The sequence below is a fragment of the Lontra canadensis genome, unplaced genomic scaffold, assembly GCF_010015895.1.
Source record: "Lontra canadensis isolate GAN:19392208 unplaced genomic scaffold, GSC_riverotter_1.0 scaffold20, whole genome shotgun sequence".
In the NCBI taxonomy this organism is placed as follows: Eukaryota; Metazoa; Chordata; class Mammalia; order Carnivora; family Mustelidae; genus Lontra; species Lontra canadensis.
Genome location: NW_022631014.1, coordinates 13678510 through 13701164, shown reverse-complemented (window position 1 = coordinate 13701164; position 22655 = coordinate 13678510). Strand labels below are relative to the sequence as shown.

At 43.2% G+C, this 22655-nt stretch overlaps 1 protein-coding gene across 3 annotated transcripts in view; it reads left to right on the top strand.

Moving 5' to 3' along the window:
- Positions 1-22655, top strand: part of OSBPL10 (oxysterol binding protein like 10) — a 302022-nt gene that overhangs the window by 67908 nt on the left and 211459 nt on the right. The window contains exon 1 of one of the 3 annotated variants that reach the window (XM_032861036.1): positions 12424-12608. The exons of the other annotated variants lie outside the window; for them this stretch is intronic. The gene's annotated coding sequence lies outside the window, so the exon portion shown is untranslated. Of the gene's footprint in view, positions 1-12423; positions 12609-22655 lie in introns of those variants that run through there. 3 annotated transcript variants of the gene reach the window in all.

The window sequence follows — 22655 nt, the reverse complement described above, 5'->3', positions numbered from 1 at the left end:
TTTATATCCCATGAAACCCTCACATTAACTTCTTGAGATTTGTCTGGAAATCCCTGGGATCCCTTAAAAATAGCTTCTCTTTTGTGCTCTAGAAAGTTCTTGTCGCTGATTGCCAGCAGCTATCTCTTAGAATTAATGAGGTTTTGTCCGGATCTGTGTGCAGGGCTGAGAGGAAGCTTCCACCCCAGCGAGACAGAGCCACACATGAAGCCAGCGGGGCAACCACATCACTGTCACCCTCTCCAAAAACGAACACCCCCCTTCCTGAGTCCTCGGTGTGCCTTTCTCCTCTTTACTCCCTTAAAAAACAAAACAAAACAAAACAAAACTAATAGATTTTATTTATTTTTAGAACAGTTTCAGATTTACAGAAAAATGAAGCAGATAGTACAGACAGTTCCTGCATACCCCCCCCACCCCCAGAGTTTCTCTATTATTAACATCTTATGTTAATGTGGTACATTTGTTACAGTTAATGAACCAATACTGGCACCTTATTATTAACTAAAGTATATAGTTTATTCAGATTGCTTTAGGTTTTTTTTTTTTTTTACCTAATGTCCTTTTTCCATTCCAGAATCCCATCCTGCATACCGTATTGCACTTAGTAGTCATGCCTCCTTAGGCTGGTGTTGACAGTGACCATGTCTCTCTCCGACTTCCCTTGATCTTGCTGACTAGGTCATTTCTATGGACTGCTGGGCAGTGCACTGTAGGAGGGGCCTGACTGGAATTTGTGTGACGTTTTTCTCATGATGAGATGGGGTTCCGGGTTGGAGAGGAAGACCACAGAGGTCAAATGCCATTTTCAGCCCTTAGTATCAGGGGTCCACGTATCTATGGGATTGAAGCCTAGTGCTGTTCACGAATGACCTGGCTAGAGTCATGTCGGTCAATTTCCTCCACTGCAAGGCTGTGCTTTCCCTGCCCTTCCCATACTGTACTCTTTGAAAGGAAGTCGCTATGTGCCGCTCACACTTAAGCAGTGGGGAATATTGCTCCACTTCCTTGAGAGAAGAGTGTTTACATCATTTATTAGGACTTCTTCTGCATGGGAGATTTGTTTCTTTTCCTCCATTCATTTATTCATGTCGGTATGGAATCACACAGGTATTTGCTTTTTACTTTGGGTGATGGTCCAGTATGACTTTCTTTGGTTGCTAAACATGTGCCAGGTCTGGCCATTGGAAACTCTTTCAGTGGGCTTCTGTGTCACGTTCACATGCCCCCACTGTTTGTGGCCTTTTCTGGTTTGTTTTTGAGCAATTCCTTACTTTCTGGCACTGTCAGACCCTCCAGGCTCATCTTGTGTATTTCCTGCCCCAGTCCTAGAATCAGCCATTTCTCCAAGGAGCCCTGGTGCCTTTTATTGGAGAATGGTGCTAAAGACCAAGATCTGGGTGCTGAGTGTGCTGGCGGGTGTAGGGGTGTGATTTCTTTTAGGTCCTCTCCCCAGACAGAGGGAAGAATGTGTGTATGCTAACCTGTATATATAGACCCGTATTTATGAATCTTTCCATATGTAACCAACCATCCATATCTGTGCATGAGTTTAACTCATGTGCATCATACTGATGTCCCCAACTCTGACCCATTACCACATGGATCATTCTAGACTCCTCTTGTTTATTTGTAAACTCCCTCTTCAATGGTGAGAAAATTGGTTTATACCCTCTGATGTCCCTTGACTTAGTTGTTCAGTTCCAGTGTACATGCATGGCAGTATCAGAATGTTAACCTGTACCCCCGTGGGAAACACCTTTGTCAGGGAGAGAGCACGGTGCTTACGTGTTGTTTCTTACAACTTTAGTCTTACAAGCGTTCATTTCCAAATTTACTCCGGTTAGTACATTTCCCCCACTCCCTTTAGTTAGGCTCTTTCATACATTTGTCATAGAATTGTCTTGCCAGCTGGGATTTTTTTCCTGGGATCCCGTGACCTTCTGTATTATGTCCTTTCTTAATTTGCAGACCGTCAAGGTTTACTCTTTGGGTGGTACGGCTCTGTGGGTTTTGACAAATGCTTGTCATGTATCCACCATCTTAGTATCCCACGTGATAGTTTTACCACCCTAAAATGCCCCATGTGCCACCTGTGTGTCCCTTCCCTTTCCCTCCTAAACCATTGGCAACCACTACTCTGTGTACCTTCTCTCTAGTGTTATGTTTCCCACTGCTCATTTTTTAAATTCTTTCTATTTGGATCTATTTGAATTTCTTAGGTGAGTACCTTCTGAGGATGACCAGCTATTCAGAGTGATTATTCTGCTGCTCTGGGAGGTACGGGAAGTTAGACTTCTCTTTGGAATCAAGTAGAGGATAATTATGATAGCTGGTATGTAATACCTTGTCAGGCCCTCCCTGTATTGTAGTCTGTGCTGTTTTGTCAATATCCTCCAGTAAAAAGTGCATTTGTTCAGGCTTCCTGCACTGCCCAGTGTGATGGTGGCTAGACCTGCCTTGTGTGTGTTGCGCAACCTTGTTTTCCTAAGCCCAGGATCGTGAGCACATTTGGAGACACAGTCTGGAAGCCATTCTTCCTTATTTGTGAACTGCCTCCCATGGGCCCTTGATAATGATATTCCCTTCCAGTCAGATGCCTACGTTGTTGATCTGTGTCTCCGATTCACCATTTCCAAGAGAAGGGGATATGTTATCCCTGGAACCTACCTGGGGCAGTAGAACCGAGTCTGTGAAAGAGGTTATCTTGTTGGTGGCTGGTCTGGACATTCTGCCTGGGAGGTGCAGGATGAGCAAAGGCCCAGAGTGAGGGCATGGAATGATCTGTGGGAGTTGCAGGACATGGGACTAGGGAGGGATCGGGCTGGGGTTGTAGCATTGGGGGGCGGGCAGGATCAGGTTATAAGAGGCTCCCTGTGGGGTTTAACTTCATTCCGTAGATCAGACGCCACAGATAGGCCTTGGAAAGGCCATTTGTGGCCTACCTATATGTTTTGTTTTGCTTCTATAAATGTTTTCAGTCATTAGTTGTCATGATTTAAAAATCAGATGCTTTCACTTAAAAATCTGGGTGTATATATGTAAACATCACTGTTCAGAATTTTCTGGAAGATTAGATCATCTAGCATCCGTGGGTCTGTCTTCCACATGGCCTTATGTACTAGGGTGCGAGTGCCCCGTGACCCTGGTCTTGGCTGGTCCGCTGTACCCACTGACTTTGCCTCCCTCATCCTTACTCCTTACAGGTTCAGTGGAGGCAGTGGGACAGGGAGTTGCTTACTTCTGGTTCCCTCCAGTTCGGCAGGGTTCCAACCTGGATACCACCTGACCATCTTGTGAATGCTTTTCCTTTCTGAGGGGGTTTTCTATTCCAAATGCTTAGAGGAAAAACAGCTCTTGCATCTGTCTTCTAGGAGGGCTTTTTAATTTTCCAGGGGACTTGTCTTGCTGTCTTATTACTTTGTTATTACGATTTTTTTTTTTTGACGATGGCTTTTTATTTATTTGTTTTATTTATTTATTTATTTTCAGTTCAAGTGTTATTAACCCAGTGTTATATTAGTTTCAGGTGTACAATAGAGTGATTCAGCAATTCTGTATGTCACTACTGATGTAAGAGTGATATACTCATCATGACAAGTGTACTTTTTACTCCCCTTCACCTATTTTACCCAGCTCCCCACCCACCTCCCTTCTGGCAACTGGCAGTTGGTTTATTATTAGTATTTCCGAAAAATCCCAAAAGAAGGTTTAAAATAATAACAGCAAAGTGAGTTATCAGTGTGTTATTTACTCACCAAGGATGACTTTTATGCTTGGAAGGGAACATCTATGGCTAGTTGTTCTTGTTCAATTATTATTCAGTTTATTAAAATTATAAATTTTAACAAGTAATATTTCTTAAACCTTAACCTCAACTTGTAGATATTATTTTATTTATAAACTGGCAATTTTTATGCTAAAAGTGGTTTTGCTTATTTATCAGCTAACACTCACTTAACTTCTAAATTTAACACATTAACATTCTTAAGCCTTTTAGAACCTTACAAATTAAATCAAACTCTTTTGACATTTGAAACTATAATCACAAATTTAAAGAATCTGTTCCTTTTAAATACCGTCACTAAAGCTGGTAAGAAAACCAAGAAACAAACTGATCTGCAGAATTTTAGTAACTCTGGAGAATTAATAAATCACATATATCCATTTAGTAGAACAGATTTTCTTAAATGTTTCAGACATCTGGAAAGTGTTCATGAAGTAACTCAGAACTCACCTCTTCTCAAAACTAGCACAAACATTGAGGACATGGGCTTTAAATTTATTTCCTTATGACCTTTAGGCTTATTTTTATATCTTCTCCAGAACGCCATAATCCTACTCAATACCAAGAAGAAAAGAGCTTGCCTTAGCTCAGTCAAGGTTATGTGCTTTGACATATGGATTGACTGTTGTGGGCCTACTAGGTCTGTTTGTCCAGTGAAGATCTCCGGAGCTTGCTGGTTACAAAATTTCCTAGTGGGTAGGAGGTTTAGGTTTTTATCCTTCAGCTGGGACTTAATCAGTTGCAGTGAGGTTAGGAGCAGGCTCTGGGTTTCCATTCCTTTCTGGCTGCCTTGCCCCCTCCCACCAGACATGGCTTCCGAGGACCTCTCCTGTGATTTCAGGACCCCAGGGATGCTGAGCCCCGGCTGCAGTGACTCCCACTTTGTCTTCTCTTACCCTCCAGTGTCCTATTGTCTTCCTTCCCGGAGTCACATTATCGATGTGCACAAGCGAAGTAATGGGATGCAAGGAGACAGACTCACATTATTTAGAATTAATGCTTTTGGACAGGCTTGAGATAGATGTCTCAAAATCTAAATACTAGAGCAAAAGAGATGTACTTAACAACATATATTTGTCTGCGTATTTCTTAATAGGAGCTGAGGCTTACAATAAAAACATTTGTTACACAGAAGAGTTAAAATGCAAAAGGAGAGATAAGCCGCCATTTTTGGGAAAGGGCAAGGTGGATGAATCAACGCCTTTGAGTTCTTTGACAAGAAGACAAAAGGCCACCGATTTTGGTTTTGTTCTTGGGAAAGAGAGAGATTAACAGGTGCCTGAGAAGTAATTAATCATGGATTTATAGAGCTTTTATGTTAGGGGAGAAAGGTGATTGTGAAAACGTCCACTTCAATCTGTAAGAGTATTGAGTGGAGCAAACATTTACATTTTTATTGCACTGATTAGCATACTGCAGCGCTGTGGACTGTGGAAAATGTTCATTTTGGGGGGGTGGTGGTAAAAGGGTGAGTCAATTTAGGGGGAGGTTTGGTGCACAAAGCAGGTGTGAGATACCTCGCTTGTGCTCTGCTTGGGAGAGCAAAGGCTTCCTAATGCTTCGGACAGATCTCTTACTACACTGGGCCCTCCTGTGTTTAGGGGGAGGGGGTTTCGCACTCTCCTTCCACCAGCCAGATCCACCCAACCAGGAAGACAAAGTGTTAAGGAGCATTTTATTCTTACTTTAGAATTGAGGAAATATAGGAGCAAGAAGATGTAAAACACATGCCCCTTGGCTTTTGCGTGTTGACTAATTTTAAAATGTTCTAGAAATGTAGGCCCTCAGAGTTAAACCGTGTGGTTTAGCCCTTTGGACAGAATTTGAATGATGTCCATGAGAGGAAATAAAAACTTAGTGTGCATTAATTACTGACTTGCTGGAGACATTGCTGGATCCATGCTGAGGAGATATTTTTTCCAGCTTTATTGAGATATAATTGACATTATAACATTGTATAGATTTAAAATGTACTATGTGATGATTTGTACTATGTGACCATTTGGATATATTGCAAAATGGTTACTATAATAAGGTTACCCATCACTCACGCAATTGAAATTAGCTTTTGTTTGTTTTGTGGTGAGAACAGTTAAGATCTACTCACTTAGCAACTTTCCAGTATGTAGTGCTGTGTTGTTTACTGAAGTCACCCTGCTGGAAGTTCGATCTCCAGAACTTACTCATCTTATATCTCAACGTTTGTACCCTTTGACCAGCATCCTTGCATTTCTTCTATCCCCTAGCCCTGGCCACCACTAATCTATTCTTTCTGTGAGTTTGGTTTTTTTTTTAGAGTCCACATATAAGTGAGGACATACAGCATTGATCTTTTTCTGACTTACTCCGTATAGCGTGATGCCCTCAAGGTCCCTCTGTGTGGGGGTGATGTTGCATGGTTGGTCACCAGAGAAGTTGAGGACAGGAATTGGGAGGGGAGGGAGTGGTTAGGATAGCTGCAGAGCAGGGAAAATCTTATTCATGGTGTTTTCTTTCCTGTGACTATCAACAACTGTTCCTGCAAAAATGCTGTGTTCAGAGCACTGTTGGATGCAGCTGTGGATACAGGAGAAAGCACAACAGACACATCTGTGAACACAGGGAACTTACATTCTGGCGCAGCACTGTCTGTTAGAACATTCTGCAATGAGGGAAATGATCCAGAGGCGTGCTGTGCAGTGCAGTAGCCAGTAGCCATATGAGGCTATTGAGCACTTGAAATGTGTTTAGCATGACTGGAGAACTGATTTTAAATTTTATTTGATTTTAATCAATGTGAGTTAAGTAGCTGCATGTGGCTAGTGACTCCTTACGTAGCATAGTTACAGTGGTTCACATGGACCTAATAGTCTTCCTATTTAGCCTCCAGGAAACTAGAAAAATTTGATACTGAGGGCTAGAGTGCCAGGCTCAAATAATTCCACATATTGGGAAATGAGAGTCCTATCTTGGATATATTTTTGCTCTGACATTTCCCAAAGTGAGTTCCATGGGACCCTAGTTCCGTGAGATACACTGCCCCAGAAAACTTTTTTTTTTCTTTTTTACTATTTTTTTTTTAAAGTTTATTTGTTTCTTTTAGAGAGAAAGAGAGAAAGTGAATGGGGGAAGGGCATAGGGAGAGGGAGAGAATCGCAAGCAGATTCTGTGCTGAGCTTGGCCTGATCTGGGGCTGATCCACAACTCAGTTCCTGACCTGAGCCAAAACCAGGTGTTGGTTGCTTAACTGACTGAGCCACCAGGCATCTCTGCTTAAAAATCTTCTTATGGCTGGTAACACTACATGCTGTCATATTCTCCTGGGGCTAGACAATGAGCACTGGCATATTTCTTCTCTGATAAGTCACATAGTAATGAAATTGATGCTTCTTTCAGTTTCAGTATGGCCGGGTTTCTTTAACGTAGCTGTTGATAGCACCCTTTTGTTCCCTGACGCCAATCAACATACAAACACTTTGGGCAGTGCCACTCTAGGGAGACAGCTGAGCTAGCTTTAGGACTGGCTTAAACACCAAAGGAAGAAATGGTTATAGTTTTGCCATAGACTGAATGATTGTGGTCCCCATCTCCCATCCCAAATTCATATGTGGAAACCTGATCCCCAGTGTGACGGTGTTGGGGAGGTGATGAGGTCTTGAGGGTGGACCCTTCCTGAATGTGATTAGTGCCCTTATAAAAGAGACCTCAGAGAAGTTGCTTTCCCCTTACACCATGCGGGGACCCAGTACAAAGACAGCCATCTACAAACCAGGACACATTTTCTTACCCAGCACAGACTCTGCAGGTGCCTTGACTCTGGACTTTCCAGTCTCCAGAATTGTGAAAAATACATTTCTGTTTCTAAGCCACCCAGTCCATGGGACTCTGTTATAGCAGCCTGAATAGACTAAGACAAGTTTCTACTTGGTTCTTGATTTTTCAAGAATGTGAGAATCCCTCCACTCTCCTAGATTAGGGTGGGTAGAAATGTGACAAGATCAGGGGCATAGAACCACATATTATACATTTGGGTACTGAATACATTTGCTGCTTTTAGTAACAATTAAAATCTTCAGAGAGTTTGATCAATCTATAGATCGATATCTATGGGGTTTTGTTCACTTTGTCTTGAGTTTTCTAAGTTCTCGTTTTAAAAAAAATTAAAGATCTTATTTATTTATTTGACAGAGAGAGAGAGAGACAGCGAGAGAGGGAACACGAGCAGGGGGAGTGGGAGAGGGAGAGGCAGGCTTCCTGCCAAGCAGGGAGCCTGACACGGTGCTCGATCCCAAGACCCTGGGATCATGACCTGAGCCGAAGGCAAACGCTAAACTGACTGAGCCACCCAGGCGCCCCTACTAAGTTGTTCTAAGCTAGCCTGTGATCTGAGTTAGTCTGAATTAATACATGCACAGAGAGGCTGAACTGTTTGATTTTGCTTTTCTGTTTGGATTTATAAAACTAGTTACTCATACGGCCATTTTCACCTTCTGACTGATATATAAAGACCTATGTGGGCTCTGTGGCAGTTACTTAAGTTCCCTCAGCTACTTGGTGTAAATTAAAATCACAGAGTCTAGGACATATCGACCCCATATGGTATTTTAAGAATTCTGGTTAGATTGAATCATATACCGGTTCTCACTCATGCTGTTATGTATGTGGGTGTTTGAGCATGTGTCCCTGTATATACACACACAAATAAGGTATCTAAGTTTGCTAGTGCCTTACAGAAAAGGAAAACTAGACCGGATTCAAGGTTATTCATATAATAATGCCACTCTTCTTTGTCCTCTGAAATACTTTCCTGAGCAGTGGAGAGGGCAATGGCATGAGCAAACCATGGGAGTGGATCTCCTGTTATCCATCACGCTTGTGAACGCCATCCATCATGCCGGATGCGGCAAGAAAAGGTTAGAGCTGCCGAGGGGTATATCTTCCCAGGTCCCTTTTGGTGTTGAAATTCTTTCCTTGGATGACAGCTTTATTGAGAGTTTTCACTGTAGTAAAACAGTGTATTGTAGGCTAATGAATTTTAGCCTCATAGGCTCAAAATATGTAAAGACTTCAATAAAAAAAAATGTGTATGATGAACTTGATTTTTGGCCTTGGTGTAGGGCCAGAGTTTCTTGGTTTCCTTAACTTGGCATTTCATTCGAACAGGTTAGAAAACTTTGCTTGTTTCTGCCATTCGGAACTCCTTGACTACCAGTTTTACTTCCAGTTTGCCTTTTTTTAATTCCTGTGACTATCAATATTTTTCCTTTTACAGGTTTTTAGAAAATATTGTTTTATTGTGGTAATGTACATAAAATTAATTGTTTTAACTATTTCTAAGCATTTTAACTATCTGTGGTATTAAGTCCCTTCACATTATTTTGCCACCATTTTAATCGAGCTTGTTTGCATGGAGCGTGTAGGGAATTTCCCAATGGGGCCTGATCTTCTATCACTTGGAATTTCTTCTGTATTATTAAGTTAAGACAGTTGTTCATAAGCAAGACCTGCCAGCCAAAGTCAACTATTTCCATAGAATAGCCATACATACAAAGGGAGAATGACTAACATTTGCATATTCCCTGCTTGTGGTACTTTATGTCCCAAACAAGGCAAAAGAAAAGTGTGGAGTTGGAAGATGACCCCAAGCTGAATGATGTTTGCCACTCCCATGAGGGCGAGTGGGATTTCACCATCAGACCTGTAATCACTGGCTTGGGAAAGGTGATAAAAAGCTCAGAACACTGTCACTGTCAGCTAAGCAGTAGCTCTGAGATTATCTGCCAAATCTAGCCCATTGCCTTTTTTATGAATAAAGTTTTATTGGGACATAGACATGGGTATTTGTTTACTGTGGTCTATGGGTATTTTGGTATCACATCAACAGAATGGAGTAGTTGCAGCAGACTGGCATACTGAGCCTAAAGTATTTACTTTCTGGTCCTTTCCAGAAAGTTCTAGGAGCTCGGCCATAGGCCCTGAATGTTATCAGCTGTGTGTGTCTTTAGAGTTCTACCTTAGACAGAGAGCTGAAGAGGATGGGCCACATCTGAGTTCCCTGGGTGTGATGTGTTTATTAATAGGGACCCTGCTTTGGTGTCCTGAGAGACTGTGCCATCGCAGTGAAAAGAATCAAAATAACAGCCCAGGGGTATGGCCAACCTTGAAACAGTATTCTCTGATTTAGGAGAACGTTTTATTCTGGACCATGCCTGAGAAAAGAGCCTACTGGCTTACATAATGATTTGAATAAAGGAAGTAGGGTCCCTTTAATTCATGAAGTATTTATTAGGAAGGTAATTTAAGCATGCTATAAATATTTGTAAGGCTGGGGAGGTTTATGGGTCCATTTGAAGGAAGTGACGGCTGCTCATTACATTTTGCAATGTAAGACCGAGCCATATTCAAATACCACCTTTGATTTGTCATACATTCTGTTTGCCAAGAAGTTCAGCAAGGGGAGAGAGTCTCTGGATTTCAGTCCTCTGAATTCTGCAAATGCCTTGTCCATTACCAAAGTCTGTGCCCCCGTGTTGAAGGCCAGAGAGCAGCGATGCCAAGTGGTTGTCTCCACATCTTCAAGGCAAGCAGCCCCTTGGGTGCTCCAGAACTTGCCTTTTGAGTGTCTTCAACTTCTCAGCTTCTTTCTTTCTTTCTTTTTTTTTTTTTTTAAGGTGTTAGGTGATTGGTTTCAAAGCTGCTGTTCAGAGTAGGAGCCATTCAAGTAGATTGATGGGAAGTTCACAGACGGCAGAGTAGCATTTGTTTCGCCTGGGATGTGGGGAATATCCCTGGAAAAAAAAGCTAATGTGGACGCTGAGGGTCTGTGGGTGTTACAGCACGCTCATTTGATCTGAAATTGCTGGGGTGCCAAAATGAGTCTGCTGAGTCAATGAGTCAGTGTGGAAATGTTAATTTGCATTTTTTTTGCTAATGAAATAATTTGCTGAGAAGAGACGATTTAGTGAGACGTTCCCTCTCCTTTTTTTTTTTTTTTAACCTTGAGTTGTACCAGCTATAGCTTTCATTAGCCACAAGAGTCGTAGAGTTAATGGAGTCTTTTACTTTCTATTATGCTTAGTTCTCTTTCCCAGGACTGAGCTCCAGGTGCCTTCCAAAGTGGCCCCACAAAACACGATGCAGAAGACCAGAAACCAAATCAAGTTGCTATTCCGGCTGAAAGCCAATATACTTCTTTTGGTCGAGAACGCTATTTAGAAACTGTAGGTCTTGGTGATAAATGACTTAGCTGTCACATCAGTAGTTCCAAGTATAAAGGACAGTGGTTCTGGAAACATGCCGCCAGAGGGCCGAGCATGCCATTGGGAGAGGTGATGTCAGCTCTCCAGTTACTTGATTCACCAACCGCCAGCTAGGTTTCCCGTATCTCAGTCTAGAGAAAGGCAAAGGAAGCATACCGTTGTTAAAAATCCTGATGAATGCCATCTACGTTTCAACATTCTATTCTTTTAAGATCCCCCCCCTTTTTTTTTTTTTTTTTTAAAGATTTTATTTATTTATTTGACAGAGATCACAAGTAGGCAGAGAGGCAGCAGAGAGAGCGGGAAAGAAGCAGGCTCCCTGCTGAGCAGAGAGCCCGATGCGGGGCTCGATCCCAGGACCCTGGGATCATGACTGGAACCGAAGGCAGAGGCTTGAACCCACTGAGCCACCCAGGCGCCCCAAGATCCCTCTTTCTAAGTGGGGTGATATGTCCCTCCAAGCGACCTGGCGTCTTCGGAGGGCCCTTGACCGGCCTCCATCCTCTGACGGGTGCTGTTGGAGAGGTGATTCTATGGTTTCCTTTTGGTTGCTAATCACCAGTTAAGTGAAAGCCCAATCAAGCAGTGCCCCTTGCTCGAGCCACGTGGGAGCTGCTCATCTTCTCTTTCCAGCTCTTTGCCCTAAAGTGCCATCATCTGTAACCAATCAATAACCACCACATACTTAAAAAATACCCTGGCTTATGGAAATGGAGTATTATATCAGGGAATTGATTGCCGCAACCCAGAGGATCATAGAATGTTTAGAGGCAAGTAACCAGCCTAAAGTAATAGGAAACCAAAGTCAGTGCCGATTTTCCTGTTCCTCCCTGTCCTTAACCTCCTCCTCACCAGTGAGCCCCAGCAGACGCGAGCAGCCCCTCTGCATGAGAAGAACACTTGGTGGCATCGTCCCAAGCTGGCCACCTTGCCTCTAAATCAGATCACAGAGGAATAAATTATTGGGCTGCAGGTGGATGAAAAGGGGGTGGTAGCTCATTTAGGGGGCTGGACAATAAGCCAGGGGAAGTCTTCTGTGGGACCTGTCCGTACGTGTTATATATTATCTTGTGCACATAAATCTCTGCGTGGACTGTTGCAGTAGGCTCTTTGTAGACTTACCTACTTCTCTGACCCACTCACTTGAGCTTTGTTCTGGAGTGATTCTCAAGTGTCAGAGCCCTCCAGGAGCCTCCCCCCCTTATCTGGCTTAAAACTTTGCATACAATGGATGTTCTCAAACAGTAGGCTCAAATTTGCTTTGATCCTGGGTCACAGACCCTCGGGTGGGTGCATGGCATCACATCGGGGGTGTGACCTATGACCTAATGGAGACCTCTCCATAAATTATGACATCAATAATTCAGAGTCAGACTGTGTAATTTCACTGCTTCTCCAGAGGGTTGGAGAGATGTTGGGCTTCTTAGAGCCGTAAAAGTTCTTTCGACATAAAACCTACAGAAGTGGGTTTGGCAGGCAAGCTGTCTTCCATGACTTCAGCGATGCTTTTTCAGAATCCAGTCTTACTTCCGTGAGTTCTTCATTGGCCATGGACGATCTGGAAACATCGTCGTCACCATCAGGTACAGCCCCTTTGGTTTCTGAAATGCGCGTCAGATCCGCTAATGGTCAGCCATCCGTGGGAGATCTGGCCCCCACCTTCTCTTCCTGCTCTGAGGGGAGGGATGGCCAGTGAGGGAAGAGGACAGGAGGCTCAGGACAGTCCCCAGATCGATACATTAGGCCCTGCACGATTGGGAATTGATTATTTTGTTAGCTGGCTGGACTTCGACCGGCAGTAAGTATGCTGGATAAGATGCAGAATCAGTGATTGTAAACTTTCTCCGATCCTGGCGCAGAGCCTTGTAAATATTCGAGTAGCTAAAAAGTCTGTGTGTTTGGAGAATCATTTTGGCTTTAAGGAGCTTTGTGTTCTGGTTGTGACAGTGGTGATAACAGATAAATGAGGGTGGTGACAACGAAGGGACAAATTTTTATTCACTGGTCCTTCAGGCTGGGCCCATTAGGGAACAAGAATTACACCACCTCCTCCTAGGCCCAGAGGGCTGCTTTATCAAGTGACATGGCCCCAAAGGAGTTTCCAGGTTAGGTGGCAGAGATAGTCACGTAACCGATAATGATTAATAATAATAATTAATAATAAAGGAGCAGAAGCAGCCACTGCCCCAGATGACCTGCCACTGTTTCAGCTCCATCAGTTGGCCGGTGACCGAGCTGATGAGAGAGGGATGACTTCCGGCTGGGACTGGTGGGAGTGGAAGGTCAGATAGATTTTTCTGAAAAGCAATTTAGGAGGTAGTTGTGGGGACGCTGAGAAATAAATTCAAAGAACCAAGCGGAAAGACATTAGTGGTTTGGTTCCCTCCTGGTGAAGGGAGTGTTTTGTTTGCTGGAGTCTGGCTGAGAGAAGTGACAGATAATCTACGGGACAGAGCTTCGGAAGGGCGTGCCCTCCGAACATGGTCACATCTTTGGCTACAAGGTCTCAGGTTCCCTTTGTGAAATCTAGAACAGTCTCCGAGGACACCCCCTCAAGCTCATGTCACTTCACGGCAGCATAGATTCGTAACGTTGAATAGCGGCAGCCGACATTCAAAACTCAGGCTAGACCGTTCCCATCAGTGGCCAACACAGCCCCTTCCTGCTTCTTTTTCTCCTGACTTTTCCTCCTTTGAAGGGAGGGGAGGAGCCAGCACGGTTATCCAGGCCATGGTTTCTTGGCAGGAAGTGTTTCACTCTCTTGCTAAGGAATCTTTGATACTTTTTCTGGAGGCGGTGTGATCGAGATTTCAAACCCGATTTGGAAAATATAGTTGATGTTTGGAATTTGGTTGGTATTCATTAATTTCCATTCTTCTCTCCCATTAGGCTTTAACTTATTATGATTACTTTTTAGTTTTTTAATTTTTAAAAAATTTTTTTCAGTTTTTTTTTTAATTCATTTTTTTGAGAGAGGGTGTGTATGAGCTGGGGGAGGGGCAGAGGGAGAAGTAGACTCCCCACTGAGCAGGGAGCCTGATGCGGGGCTCCATCCTAGGACCCTGAGATCATGACCTGAGCTGAAGGCAGAGGCTTAACTGACTGAGCCACCCAGGCACCTCTTATTATTAGTTTTCTAGTAAGTATACTAAACAACCCAGTGTGGGGCTTGAACTCATGACCTCGAGACTGAGTCACAAGCCCTAATGACTGAGCCAGCCAGGCACCCGAGGCCTTCTCTTATTATTGAGATGAGCAGTCACCGGGTTCTTTGACGTGATGAACTTTAATGGACGGTCACATGCTCTTTAGCACGTTGGTAAGTTTGCTGTCATCCTGTAATCTGAGCAACAGCAAGTCACAACTCGTGTGTCCAGTATGTGATCACAAGCACGTGCCCTTAGAAAAATAAGCTATGTAGGAGGCCTGTGTAGGGTTTTCAAAAAGAGTAATGGGTGAATATTTCCTTAATTTGTGTTACTTGACAAGTATATGCTTGCTATCGGCTGGACGCTGTTCCAAGCATTTGATTTATTATTTCTTTTTTAAAGAATTTATTTGTTTGAGAGAGAGAGAGAGAGAGAAGGAGCAGGGAGGAGGGGCAGAAGGGGAGAGAGAGAGGGAGAATCAGGGTCTCTTTTGAGCAGGGAGCCCGATGCGGGGACTCAGTCCCAGGACCCTGAGATCATGACCTGGGCCAAAGGCAGAGGCTTAACCCACTGAGCCACCCAGGCGCCCCATGTTCCAGGCATTTTATAAATAATAATGTGTTTGCCCCTCACCGAGGTCCTGCAAGGTAGATAGTTTTATTACCTGATCCTTTGGTTGCTGATACGTGTGTTTGGTTCAGCGGGCAGCTACAGACACGTGTTTGTAGCTGCTTCTGATTTCAGAACAATTCTTTGAAGAAAACCTCAAAACAGAGACTTCTGTCCATTCACTGCTGCCTCCTTCTTCCACGAAAATCGGGGCAGTTCCAGCTTTATTTGAGCTCAGTGACAAAACACCAGCTGTTCCCGCGAGGTCAGACCAGGCTGGAAATGATGTTGGTTCAGGTTCCCTGAGAGGTTGTGGAGATTGAGGGTGTGTGGAGGTTTCGGCCCACAGTGTCCTCCGCTTGGGATTATGTGTTCCCCCAGAGAGCAGGTGTGTGTCCGCAGCCGCCTGGGAGGACCCGGGTGACCTCACGGCGCCTTTGTTTTCGGACTGGGTGTTGGGCTCATGGTGGGTTGTGTTGCATGTTGGCTCTGGAGCCTGTGTTGCAGGAACAGCGGAGATTTTAATCTTTCTGGGGGTGCATTTTTGATGCGTCTGACCCTTTCGGGTTGGTTGAATTAAATGCCAGGGAGAGCTAGCCAACAAGTGGATTTCATTTCGGAAGTGTGTGTGTTTTTCCAGGGCCCTTCATGGTGGTTTGATTGGATGGCCATACCTCATTTTGGCTTAATTCTCACGTTAGTGCCTGCGAGTGATTGCCAGGCCTGCTCCCTTTTTTCTCCCCAGCCCTGAGATCTGCTGATCGGGCGGCTGGTGTGTTTCTGCTGAGTTTTGGGTTTCTTGCCCGTCTGGGAGGCTTGGGATCCCATGAGGGAAGGTAGTCAAGCCAGAAAGTGAAAACTGGGCAGGAGAAAGCGGATTCGAGTGGGTGTGGAGGGACTGGGTGTGGGGGAGCAGGGAATGAGCGAGCCAGCGCTCTGGGTCCCGGAAGAGGTCTGTTATGGGATTTTTCCTGGTGAAGCCCCATGGCCCATGGACAGTGAGGTTCGGATTTCCCCCTTTCATCTCCTGGCCTTCCCTTCCCCCAGGGGTCAGCTGCCCGAAGAACCCTTGGAGGAGGAATGACTCAAGGGCAGGCTTAGCTCACTGGTTGAAGCAAACATCACACCTTTGACGTCCGGGCTGCGTATTTGCCATTTCCTCACCAGTGTTCGTTCCTACTCCATGACCCTGCTTTTAGATTCTTTCAAGTTGAGTCCCTTTGTTCTGAGGGGAAAGATTTAGTATGTTCTAGAGTTGTGGTTGGGGGCCAGATCGCTTAGGTTTACATCTTTACTGCAGAATATCTGTGTGACTCTGGTAAGTGGGAGAGCCCCTCTGCGCCTTGGTTTCCCTGTCTTTAAAGAAAGGGGTAATATGATATTTACCTCAGAGGGTTAGACAAAGCTTAGCAATTATTTTCTTCTCTGCCTTCCCAGCTCTCCTCCATAGTGGGACCATAGGATGAGGCAGGAATTTTTGTCCTCCAACTCCATCCCCATTCCCGACCCCGGAAATGGTGCCTGGCCCTTAGTAGGTGCTCAACTAACTGTTGAATGAATCCATGTGGGAAAGACTATGTTAATGTTCTTTTTTGCTAGGGCCTCTTGTAGTCCATGTATCTTTGAATAGAGAGAGAACCAAGGAGGAAAGGCATGGAACTGGAAATGTTGGGAAAGTACAAGAACTAATAAATCCTCATCTTTCTTCACACTGTCCGCTTTCTGCGTTGTTGAGCTGACTCTTCTCCCTCTCTGCTCTCTGTGGAAACTGAGACTTTCTAGAAGGTCGCCTAGGCACTGGTGACTGACTTGGTGGGCTGCATTAGGACTGGAAAGGGGCTTGTGAGAGTACTTGGGAGACAGTATGCTGTGGGGCAGAGTGACAGGGGATGCCGTGTAGATTGGTGGGGAAGGAAGGCTTCGTTGAACGGCAGACACTTTGGAGCTGAGATCTGAATGGACAAGAACCACCTATGTTAAGAGTAGGGAAGAGGTTTCTAGGCAGTGGGAACAGCATGAGCAAAGGCCCTGAGGCAGGAAAGACATGGAAGCAGGAAAATAGCCAGTGTGGCAGGAGCAGAGGGAATGGGGAGAGGCTTGGCAGAAGATACCACAGAGGTGAGTGGGTGAGTGAAGTTACATCATGCAAGATCTTTAGGCCCGTTAAAGATTTTGTATCTTATATTGAATGCCATAGGAAGCCATTAAGGATTTTAATCAGGAGTACATGCTGACCTCATTTGTAGTTTAGGAAAAATCATTATGTTAAATAGAGGAAAATGGATTAGAAGTGAGTGAGAATGGATGTGGGAAGATCCACAGAAAAACTTTGTTTTGACTTCAGGGTTTAAAAGAGTATTTCAAGGGGCACCTGGCTGGCTCAGTTGGTAGAGGATATGACTCTTGATTTTGTGGTCATGAGTTTGAATCCCACATTGGGCAGGGATTTCTTAAAAAAAGAATCCAGGGGGTCAGTCATTGAGCATCTCTCTTGGGCTTGGGTCATGATACCAGGGTCCTGGGATCGAGTCCCACATCAGGCTCCCTGCTCAGCAGGAGTCTGCTTCTCCCTCTCCCACTCCCCCTGCTTCCATTCCCTCTCTCACTATGTCTCTCTCTGTCAAATAAATAAATAAAATCTTTAAAAAAATAAAAGTCTGTACCAGTGTAATAGAGATAAAATAGTTGCCTTAAATGCCAATGATTGCAGTAGGTTTGATTCCAGTATTGTATAATTTTTCTTTGGAGGGCCAAGTTGAGAAGTGAGGAGAGAGAGCTTGGAGAACAATACAGGAAGAGTAGGACAACTGGCCAGTGAGAAATCACTCCTGGTGGTCAAGAGACCAGAGGTGGAGATTTCAGTGGGGGCAGGGATAAAGACAGTGTTATAGTAAATGATTTTTTTTTCAAAGTTTCATTTTTTAACTTTGTTGGTTTATAGAATACCACTTTAAAAATAGTTCTTAGTATATTGCTAAGGTCTTTTTTTCCTAAGGATTTTATCTATTTATTTGAGAGAGCATGCACACCTGTGTGCAGGGGTGAGGTGGGGAAAGGAGTGGAGGGAGCAGATGCTGCCCTGAGCAGGGAGCCTGATAAGGGGCTTGATACCACAACCCTGTGATCATGACCCGAGCTGAAACCAAGAGTCTGGACATGTAATTAACCCAGCCCCCTGGGCACCCCACTAAGGCCTTTTTAATTGTGGTTGTTTTCTGTTGAATCTTTTTCCGAGCTTTATATAGACACTCATATTTCTCCTAATATTTAGAGTTTCAATTTATTTTTCATTTATTACCATACTAGTCCTACTAGTCCTGTACTATACTAGGATGGCAGTAAGGATACTGTGTAGAAGTAATTACGATTGTGAGCATTCTTATCTTATTGATCATTTTCATAGGAAAGCTTCTTAACATTTTCAGCTTTTAGTTTTAGAGGCGATGTGTGTGTATGTGTGTGTTTTAGAAACCATTTATCTGTTAAGGCAGTTTTCTACTATTTCTGATTTGCTAAGGATTTTTTTCTTTCTCCCATAACTGCGTATTAAAGTTTCACATATTATTTCTCTGCATTTATTAAGGTAATCATACATTTTCTTAATTTCTTTAAAAAATTTAAGACATTTTTCTTTTTGTTTTTGTTTTACAACCTTTTCTGCCCTTTTACTTTCATGTCCTTATGCCTTAGGGACATGTTTGGATTTTTTAAAAAAATCTGTTTAATTTGCATTATCTATTGTTTAACTATCAAGTTTAGTTCATTTATAATTTTGTGATTACTGATACATTTAGATTTGTTTGGGCTGTTGTAATAGCTAATTTCTATTGGTTTTACTTTTTCTATGCTTTTCCCTCCCTGTCTTATTTTTTGGGGGATAGATTGAGTTTTTTGTTCTTTTGTTTATATACCATATTTTTCTTTCCATTGTTTTGGAATTTACACACTTTCATTTTTGTGGTTTTTCTTGAAATTGTATATTGAGCTTTAAAAAGTATAAAGGTAACTATTTTAATCCCCTTCCCAAACCCAGCTGAATAATTTCAGTGACCCCTCCTATCTTACATGCTGTCATTCATCATTTTAGTTCTATCCTTTAAAAAATCGCACAAGTTTGGCATCTTTATTTCTATACAGACAGTATTTCTGCTTCTCATTTTATTCATTAGTCATTCCTTTTGCATATCAGATATTCAGATATGTATCTTTAGGATTCTTTTTTTTTCCCTAAAGAAATTTAAAAGCTCCTTAATTGTTGGGGCCCCTGGTGGCTCAGTGTGTTAAGCCTCTGCTTTTGGCTCAGGTCATGATCTCAGGGTCCTGGGATAGAGTCCCACATCAGGCTCTCTGCTCTGCAGGGAGCCTGCTCCCCCGCCCCGCTCCCTGCCGCCTGCCTCTCTGCCTACTTGTGATCTGTCTGTCAAATAAATAAATAAAATCTTAAAAAAAATAAAAATAAAATAAAAGCTCCTTAATTGTAGGTCTCTGGGTGTTTTAATATACCTGTAAAGGTCCTTTGTATTCTCATTCTGCAACTTTTCTGGGCACACAATTTTTTTTAACGATTTCATTTATTTATTTGTCAGACAGAGAGACAGAGAGACAGAGAGGGAGGGAGGGAGAGCACAAGCAGGGGAAGCAGTAGGCAGAGGGAGAAGCCCAATGTGGGTCTCAATCCCAGGATCCCTGGGATTATAATCTGAGACAAAAGCAGATGCTTAGCCCACTGAGCCACCCAGGCCTCCCTGGGCACACAATTTTAATTTGATAACTGTTTTTTCTCTCTGTTTTGCAGATACTCCACTGCCTTCTGGTCACCATGGTTTTTTTGAAGAAACATGCCGTCATTCTCATTGAGATTCCTTTGTGGAAGACCTGTCCTTTCTCTTTGCTTTTGGGATTTTTGCTTTGGTGTTTGGATTTTCATTATGACATGATTAGTTGTGAAATTCTTTTTATTTGTCATGCTTGAGATACACGAGAATCCATTTTGGAAAATTTGCAGCTGTTTTTTCCTTAAATATTGTCTTCCCATCATTCTCTCCATTCTGTTGTTTGATGCAGATCAGTGTTTGGCCTCCTGATCTCCTAATGTCTCTCCTGTGGTTTCAGTGTATCTTTTCTGTTGTTGCTGAAACTTGGGGGAATTTCTTTGAGTATATCTTTCAGGTTAGTTATTCTCTTTCTCTCTCTGTTTTTTAATTTTTATTTATTTTTAAGATTTAAAAATATTTGTTTATGTATTTGACAGAGAGACAGACAGACACACACACACACAGTGAGAGAGGGAACACAGACAGGAGGAGTGGGAGAGGGAGAAGCAGACCCCCACCGAGCAGGGACCCTGATGCAGGACTTGATCCCAGAACCCTGGGATCATGACCTGAGCCAAAGGCAGACACCCAATGACTGAGCCACCCAGCCATCTCTCTCTCTTTTTTTAAGAAAATATTTATTCATTCAGTTTTTTATAGAGAGGGAACAGGGGGAGGGGCAGACGGAGAGAGAATCCTGAAGCAGACTCCCTGCTGAGCTCAGAGCCTGATGCAGGTCACAATCCCAGCACTCTGAGATCTTGACTGGAGCCAAAATCAAGAGTCAGCCACTTAACCGATTGAGCCACCCAGGCACCCCCGGATTACTTACTCTCTTTTTAGCTGTTTCTAATCTACTGCTTTACCCATCCAGAGATTCTTTTATTTTTTTTATTTTAATTTTTTTTTGAGGTGTAGTTGACACATAGTGTTACATTGGTTTCAAGTGTACAAAATAGTGATTTGACAAGTCTGTATGTTATGCTATGCTCACCACAAGTGTAGCTCCCATCTCTCATCCTACAACTACAATGCCATTACAGTACCATTGATGACATTCCCTATGCTATACAATCTTTTAATTAAAAAAATTATAAGGGGCGCCTGGGTGGCTCAGTGGGTTAAAAATTATAATTTTAATGTATAGCGGTTGCATTTTGTTTTCAAATATGCCTCTTCTTTCCTGATAGTCTTTTGTTATGTGTACATCTTTGTATTTGTATACTTTATTTCATTAACTATTTTATACCCAGCTATTATATACTCTCTGACAATTTCAATTATCTGCTATTCTTGGAGATCTGAATGCATTGTGGCTTCTGTTTTTTGTTTTTTGTTTTTTTGTTTTTGCTGCCAAAACTCACTCCTAGTGGCTTGCCTTCTTTTGTACTTGGTGATCTTTGTGAATATGTTGCTTGAACTTAACTACATGACAATATACATTAGGTATGCTTCCTCCAGAGAGGATTTACTTTTGTTTCTTATAGTAGACAGAGGGGTGCTGATCTGAGACCATTTAAGACCTCCTTGAGGGTCTTGGTTTAAAGGGGATCCCAGGTGTGGCTTCTCCCAAACCTGGGAGAAATTGAGTCCAAGGCTCACTATCGCAGTAGCATGCTACTATCAACGTCTGCCCTCAAGACAGCCAACCCTGCTGTCCCCAGCTGCCCACAGCCCTGGTACCACATGGGCACATATGTGTGGGGCCTTCCTTAGAAGCCTTCTTGGTTTCCTATGAGATTTCTTACATAGTGTCTAGAACTCAGTTATCATAGCAGGAAGATTCCTCAAAACCCCCATTGCCCATGATACCAGAAATGAAAGGACTTTCTCAGCTTCACATTTAATGAGAATCACCTGAACACCAAAGTTTGTGTTCCAAGATCTTTTCCTTTGTGTCTTGAAAGCATTCCTTTGTCTTCTGACATCCAGTGTTGCTGTTGACACTCGGGTGTCAGTCTGGTATTTTTCTTTCTTTATAGGTTTTCTGCTTTTTCCCTCTGGAAACTTTTAAATTTCTTCTTTTTCTTTGATTCATAATTTTACTCTAATAGATCTAGGTGTGGCTTTTTCTCATTCAGTCTTTCTGGCATTCTGTGAGTTCTTTTAATATGAAGTGTTAACTCTTTCTTTAGCTGTGGCAAATTTTTGGTTTTTATTTCTTTAAATATTTCCCCTTCACCTTTTATTCTTTTTTCTTCCATATGGAACTACTGTGAGGTGGATGTTGACACTTCTATTTTATCACATTTTTCCACCTTTAAAATCTGGTCCTGTTGCCTTCAGCAAGAGTGCACTGATGAATCTTCTAGCTCACCAATTCATTTTTCCACCTCTTTCTGCTCTCCTCCCAATCCTTCAAGTGCCCTTTTACAAAACTTCTTTTTCTTTTTTAAGATTTAAAAAATTTATTTGTCAGAGAGAGAGAGAGCACAAGGGGAGGGGTGGGCAGTAGGCAGAGAGGGGAGCAGCAGGCAGAGGGAGAAGCAGGCTCCCCACTGAGCAAGGAGCCTGAAGTAGCACTTGATCCCAGGACCCTGGGATTATGTCCCAAGCCAAAGGCAAACGCTTAATGACTGAGCCACCCAGGTGTCCTCAAAACTTATTTTTCCAAACTCAGTATTTTCAGTTGGTGGTTCTGTTTCTTTCTACTCCCCATTTCTGGTTGCCTCCCATAGCTCACTGAAGCTGTTTAAATTATTTAAGTTTTCTTCCCATTAGGCCTGCTTTTTCCACTGTGAACTGTTCCATTCTTTCTCCCACCTCCTTTTATGGCACACATGCTTCTCTAATTTCTGCTTCTTTTTGCCACTGTCAGGTACCTTTATTACTTGGTGATGGTTAGCTGCTGACTTGGTGGGGGAAGATGCCCTTAGGACCGAAGGGCAGCCTGGATCTCTTCATCTCTGTCTTCTTTCTTCTTCCTTGACCCGAGTCTTTCTTAACGCTGCCTGACTGTGGCTTAGGAGAGGTATTGAGGTGGGAAGGCAGAGGGTCAGCCGCTGGCTAGCTCCATTGTACTTGCTCTTGTTATGGACCCCCCAAAGCCAGGCACTAC